The sequence below is a fragment of the Lissotriton vulgaris genome, chromosome 3_2 (assembly GCF_964263255.1).
Source record: "Lissotriton vulgaris chromosome 3_2, aLisVul1.2, whole genome shotgun sequence".
Classification (NCBI taxonomy): Eukaryota; Metazoa; Chordata; class Amphibia; order Caudata; family Salamandridae; genus Lissotriton; species Lissotriton vulgaris.
In genome coordinates this window covers 187860494-187867969 of record NC_141690.1, presented here as the reverse complement: position 1 = coordinate 187867969, position 7476 = coordinate 187860494, and positions in this window count along the sequence as shown.

Sequence of the window (7476 nt, the reverse complement as noted above, 5' to 3'; positions counted from 1 at the left end):
AGAAAGATTTACACGCTAGCAATCAGGAAAAGAAAAAAGGACCTAAAAGCAAACCTCTGGATCCAACTACTAAAAAGTAGCACTTTAAAAGACAGCACAGCTTTCTGGGAGATAGTTAAAAACCCCTTCCTAACAGAAAACAATGACGACCCTTCCCTGGACGTAGCCATAAACGCACAGGACTGGGTGCAACATTTCTCAGGGGTATTCGGTGAGGTCAAATCTGCAGACTCAACCTCCCAGGATTCCCTTTTGCCTGTGAAGTATCCAATAGCTATTCACTTTACAATCAGTGAAACGACTAAAGTTATAAAGACGGCCAAAACAGGTAAAGCACCAGGACCAGACTCGGTACCAATGGACTTCTACAAACTCTCACCTGATCTCTGGTCCCCTCTCCTTACTAAAGTATTAAACGCGGCAAAGGACACTAACCTCCCCGATTCCTGGTCCACCTCGATACTCGTCCCCATCTTTAAGAAGGGCAACAGGGAAAGCCCCTCCTGTTATCGTCCCATCTCCCTCCTGGACTCGATCGGAAAAATGGCTGGGCGCATACTTCTTGATCTTCTCCAGGAGTGGTCGAAAGAACATGGTGTACTCTCAGACCTGCAATACGGATTTAGGGCAGGACTGAGTACAGTGGATCAAGTCCTAAACTTAACACTACTGGCCGGAAAATACGTAAACGCAAAAAGATCTTGTCTACATATGGTTTACGTCGACCTCACAGCAGTGTTCGACTGTGTGAAACACTCAAAACTCTGGACAATAATGCTGCAAATGGGGATTGAACCACCAATAGTCGACTTTCTCCGCGAACTATATACAGGAGCTACGGGAAAGGTTAGATTCGGGACAGGCGGACAATTGACAGACAGTTTTCCTATACAGAAGGGGGTCAGACAAGGGTGCGTACTGGCCCCTTTCTTATTTACGCTCTATACGAACGGCCTTGAGATAGCAATGTTAAAGGATGTAAAAGATCTCCCAGAAGCCGGTCGTCGGCAGATTCCAGCACTAATATACGCCGACGACGCGGTAATTCTCGCCCAAACTCCAGTCCAACTTCAACGGGCTCTAAATAACTATTGCTCTTTCATGACCAGTTTGAACTTAAAAATCAACATCAAGAAAACATATGTGATGCATGCGGGTACCAAGGGGAAAAAAGTAAAGAATATATACGTGGACAACCTACCCCTTGAAAGAACTAACACGTACCCCTACCTAAGCATCACTATTGACGAGGCATTCAACTGGAAGGAAGCAGTCAACTCCCGAAAACTGTCCCTCATAAGAACAATTGGTGCATTAAAGGCCTTTTCTCTTCGCCTCGGCAAAAGACCCCCGACCGAGATGATCAAGATATATAATGCCAAATGCATAAGTACAGCCACCTTCGGAGCAGGGGTATGGGGAACGACAAACGTTGAACAACTACAAAAAGTTGAAAACTCTTTTTTTAGATTTCTATTGGCTGTCCCAAGAAGTACAACTACATACGGATGTCACCTCGAACTCGGGGTGGACTTTATTTCTGACATCATCAAAATCCAACCGATCATGTTGTGGCGCAGAATATGGGCAACGGACGAGTGTCAGCTCACAAAATCAATAATTCAGGACTGTCTGAAATTAGACAACATGAGAAAGATAAAATGGTTGGCCTACGTGAAATCATTTTTTACAGACATTGGTTTCCCGAGGTTCTTTGACGACCCCTTGTCAGTAACAGACATATCGAAAAAGAACTTAAAACAATCTGTATGTCGCATTTATCTCAACTACGGATGCTGAGTGAAATAGGGAAACCATCAGTCCAGCACTGCCTACTAATTCAGCTGGTCCCCACCATCCAACCATACTTGCAGTATGATCTAACACAATATGAAAAATTCCTTCTTACTCGTTTTAGGTTAAATTTATATCACTACTTGGTTTTGTTTCCTAAACAGAATGATTGGACACATAATATTTCAGTATGCCCCTGTGATTCAATGTCTCCACAGTCCACAATTCATGTCTTGTTTTTCTGAAAATTTTATACACCATTACGCAGATGGTGGATAATACCAGTATTAAAAGTTCTAAAAATTCGCAGATGTCGCCCTGCCTACCTGGCACTACAACTTTTGGAAAATAACCTGATGACAAAATCGGTTGTACAGTATCTCAAATTATGTATTAGGCATCGAATGAACTTATGAATTCTGATGGAGTATCCTTTTTGATATAAGATGGACTTCTAAAAACATGTTTTTGACGTACTGTTTGATACAAAATGAATGTGATTTTTTTAATATTTATTCTGTTTTTTATGTACTTTTATGGCTTTCAAAAAAATGGAAACCGAATAAAGATGATTTGATTTGATTTGAATCGTGGCACTGAAATACTCAAGATTGCTAGGTGTTGTTTGGTTGACAATATTCAGTTAGTTGGTGGGGTTTAGGGAAGGATAAGAGATCATGTGGGCCTTTGATCCAGTTCTGATCTACACCCTAAGTGTACATACTATGAAAAGAATTTGGGTAGAAGAAGCTAAGGGCAACACCCGAGAGAGACATTAGAAAAATAATGAAAGGTCCCAATGAATTAGTATTTTAGGGGTGCTACGACGAATTCCATCTGACGTATGTGTCATTCAAGAAATACATCTCTAATGATTAGATCAGTACCAAATGAGACCCAGAACTTATGGAATTCACCTCTGCTCCTCAGTGCTTTAGAAGACAATGGGAATGGGCATATTTGCCCCTAAGGCACCCACGGTTACGACCGTGTTAAAGCAACACAGTTTGGGGACGTTGCTTAGTTTGGATGGGAACTAATAGTTCAATATTGGGGCCTGTTCTGGGGGGGTGGGGGGGGGCACTTTGTTGGGGGTTACTTCCATGATTGGCAATGGAGGGCGCAAATGTAACGATCGACATTTTCAGGGGAGTTGGGGCGGGGGACACCATCCGTGAGGGTCTGCAATGTGCTGTACAACAACGATGTGATTTTCGGGACAATGGCTAATGTAGGTTTGTTGAAGTGCATGACCTGGAATGTGCGGGGGCTTCACACGATGCAACGGAGGCACAAGGTACACGCCTACTTAATTCGGAGGGGGGTTCACATTGCGCTGCTACAGGAAACTCATCTTACGAAGCAGGAAGGGGCGGCTCTTCAAAGGAGGTGGAGGGGGCGGGTCTTCCATACTTCCTACTCAGCATATGCTAGGGGGACACTAATATGGATCAGGGCGGGGACACCTTTTCAGCCGACACGGCACTTAGTGGACCCAGAGGGGAGATATGTGGTGGTAGAAGGCAAGCTAAGAGGTAGGGATATAACCCTGTGCAGCGTGTATGCCCCAAACACGGAGGAGATGGCCTTCCTGACAGGGTTGTTGGGGACACTGGCACACTTCCTAGCGGGCACGATGCTGATGGGGGGAGACTTCAACTCCATAGCAGACACGGTCCTAGACAGATCCCACCCACCACTGAGGGACTCCCCTGTGCATAGACTCACAAAGGGCAGAAGGGAATGGCAAGAGGGATGGGGTCTGATTGATGTATGGAGAGTGCACCACCCAGCGACCCGTGACTATTCACACTTTTCCAGCTTACATGACCTGCATGTTCGGCTTGATGCGATATTGTGCTCGCGGGATGTATTACCGTCCGTCGCCGGCTCGGAGCACCTCTCGAGGACAATCTCGGACCATAATCCACTAATTATTAATTTGGCCTGGACGACCGAGATACCCCTGGTGCCGACCTGGAAACTAAGACCGGAGACACTAGAGGACCCGCTATTCCACGCAGCACTGGAGGATGGTATAACTCAATATTTCGCTGACAATGAGGGGACAACATCCACCAGAGCGATGGAATGGGAATGCATTTAAAGTAGTGGTGAGGGGCCAATGTATAACGAAATATGTGGGAGCAAGAAGGGTGTTGCTGCATGATATCGCTAAAGCAGACTCTAACTTACGCGAAGCAGAGAAGAGGCGTCCCGGTCATTCGATCTACAGGAAGAGGTTTGCACGGCTAGGGAGGCAGTGGCGGAGGAAGTTGAACGTCTTCGTGCCTTCGACCACCGAGCATATATGATCAGAGCCCACGTGGAGGGAGACAACGCTGGCACACTGTAGGCGTGGCTGGCGGACCCCACTAAGCGATGCTCTCCTATTCTATCACTGGAAGACGGAGAGGGCCGTACCTGTTACTCCCAAAAGGGGATACAGGAAGGCTTTCACCAATACTACGCAGCCCTGTACAGGAACGGGCAGGTGGACCATGAGAGAGCGATTGAGGCTTTCCTGTCCGACCTGCAGTTGCCCCAGCTCGACGAGGAACAGGCGAAAGACCTGGGGGGTGACATCACACTGGGAGAGATAAGGGGGGCAATCAAATGAATGGCCCGCAACAAAACGCCAGGATTAGACGGCCTGCCCATTGAATTTTATAGCAAATACATAGACATCCTAGTGCCAAGACTCCAAGTAATATACAAGGAGGCCATGGTAGTGGGCCGCCTTCCACAATCGATGCGGGAGGCACTGGTGATACCGCTCCTGAAGCCGGGTAGAGACAGTGGTAATCCTTCGTCTTACAGGCCGCTGTCCATGCTCACTGCAGACTATAAAATACTGAGTTCCATCTTAGCGGCTAGACTTCTTCAGCATATGCCCGGATTAGTACATGCGGATCAAAACGGTTTCATCCCAACTCGGAACACGACAATTAATATTAGGCGGCTTGTACGGCTGCTAGAGAGCTCGCAGACAATGTCTAGGGTCCCCCTGGTTCTATCAGTGGACATTGAAAAGGCCTTCGACAGCCTAGAGTGGGACTACCTATACAAGGTTATGGCCCGCTTCGGACTCGGAGAAGGATATATTAAGTGGACGAAGGTACTATACTCGGAGGCGGTGGCAAGAGTACGGATAGGTCCTCTGGTCTCGCAGCAATTTCCGGTGGAGAGGGGCACTCGTCAGGGCTGCTCCTTATCCCCCTTATTGTTTGCGCTGGCGATCGAACCACTGGCTGCTGAGGCGCGGACGGGCAGACACTTCGAGGGCATAGATAGTAGTGACGGTCAACAGTTTATATCACTGTATGCCGACGATTTGCTCTTATTCTTGGAAAACGATTCGACAGCGCTGGAGGGAGCGGAATGGTTGCTGGGGCGGTTTGGTGTAGTCTCTGCCTGAAGGTCAATTGGGCAAAGACAAGTGTGTTCCCATTACAGAAGGACACCGCTCGCCCTGACCACCGCCCTTCCTTGAACTGGGAGCCGACCTGCCTTAAATACTTAGGAGTGTACATATACCATACCACCGAGGACCTGTTCGAAGGTAACGTTGGGCGGTGCATGCGAGCCCTGAGGGGCAGCATGACCTTTTGGGCTACGCTGCCGCTATCTGTAGCTGGCCGCATATCCCTGTTGAAAATGGTTGCTCTACCAAGATTATTGTATTACTTCCGGACACTCCCGGTCTGGATCCCCAGCTCCTTCTTCCGCCAGCTTAAGTCCCAGTTGACTTCGTTTCTATAGGGGGCAGGCAGATGCAGAGTGGCTCTGGCGACGCTCACCCGTCCCAAGGATGAGGGGGGTCTGGCGGTACCGGATTTTGAAGTGTATTATTTGGCCGCCCAACTTCAAATATTCACACAAGAGGTAGCGAGAGTGTACAGAGGCCCAGAACACGAGGGGGCTAGAGGCACGCCAAGACATGTCCTAGCTTATATAACCCTGCAGCAGAAAATCGCCGCCCGTGACTTAACGATGGAGCAGCGAACATTCCAACTTTCCTGGAACCGCTCCCAACGACGGGCGGGTCTGAAACACCCATACGCCCCGGAAATTCCCTTGGGCATGCTGACGGCGCTACCCCATGGGGGTGATTGGTCCAGTCTGCAGCAATGGGAGGAAGCGGGTCTACAGGTGGTGGGGGATCTCTACAAGAATGGAACGCACCTCTCATATCAAGATCTTCTGGACCGCTTTGACCTGCCAAGGGGAGGATTCCTCCTGCATACGGCGATGATCAGAGCGTTGCAGGTGCACTGGGGCGGGGGTCTGGCGGAACCCGAGACATCTATGGTTTGCCAGTATGCCATGATGGCAGCGGGGACGGTTAAGGCGGTGACTTGCCTATACTCAAGAATGGTCCGGGAAAACCTGTTGCCCCTCACAACGCTAAAGGCTAAATGGGAAGCTGACTTGGGGAAAGACATACCTGATACGACCTGGGCCCGGCTGGTATGTCGTGCCCGTAACAGCACGAGGAACGCGAGATTTCAACTCATTCATTACTATGTGCTGCACAGGGCCTATATGACCCCAGGCAGAATCAAGAAATACTTTGGGGTGGCAGTGTCGGAGTGCCCTCGTTGTACAACGGACGGGGCGGAACTGGAACATATGCTGTGGTCTTGCCAGGCCCTCCGGGAGTACTGGCGGGCCATAGGAGAGACCCTGAATGAATGACGGAGAGGACCATCGAGTTTGACTCGGCGGCCTGCCTTTTTCACTGGTTTCCCCACACGCCCAAGAATAAACTCTCCAGCAAATTTGTAGATATGGGACTGATGATAGCCAAAAGGGAGATAACCAGACAGTGGAAGGCGAAAACTGGTCCGACGTACAGGAAATGGTATAATCAATTCCTGAAGTGGGCAACATGCGACAGCACGCTTAGATACCAGCTAGCGCGCAGGAACCCTGACCCCAGAGTGTTAGAACTAGCAACAGCGTGGGAGGTGTTGGTACAGGCCCTTAGCGACACTATGGTCACAGATGAGGAAGACTCTCCTAGCACACACGGGAACAGCACCCAAACACTAACGGGTGGAACGCAGACTTAATCACTGACAAGCCACACAGCACACGTTGGTACACACTACCATGAGACCCTATGAGCAGATGGTGGGGGGGGGAGGGGGGAGGAAGGGGGTTGGGGGTGGCCTGGGGTGGGATAAGGGGGGGGGGTTAACTGGGGTAGTTAAGTTAGGGCGGAAAAGTAGACATGCACAACTTCATGCAAATAAAATTGATCTGCACCGTTGCAACCAGACGATATTCAGGACACTCGTTTTCTCGCCGCCCGACCTCTGGGTTGTGGGCTCATGGGCTGTGTACATCGTACAGGAAAAGGTTGATGTTTGTTTACCATAGAAAAGCCATGCTTATGTACATCCTGGTCTGAGCGCTGTATATCTACAATAAAAATTACTTAAAAAAAAAAAATAATGGGAATGAGCATATTTCTGTCCAAACAGTTACGCTCTAGAGTGCAGGAATCGCATACAGACAGGGAAGGGAGATCATTCCTACTGAACAGTCTACACTGAGGCAAGGCACTCTCAATAGCACCCATTTATGCCCCCAACTTGAGTCAAGAGCGATACATTAAAGAGACAGTGGATGACAATTTCCATAGATGTACAGTTTCTATAGTAATAGAGTTTCACA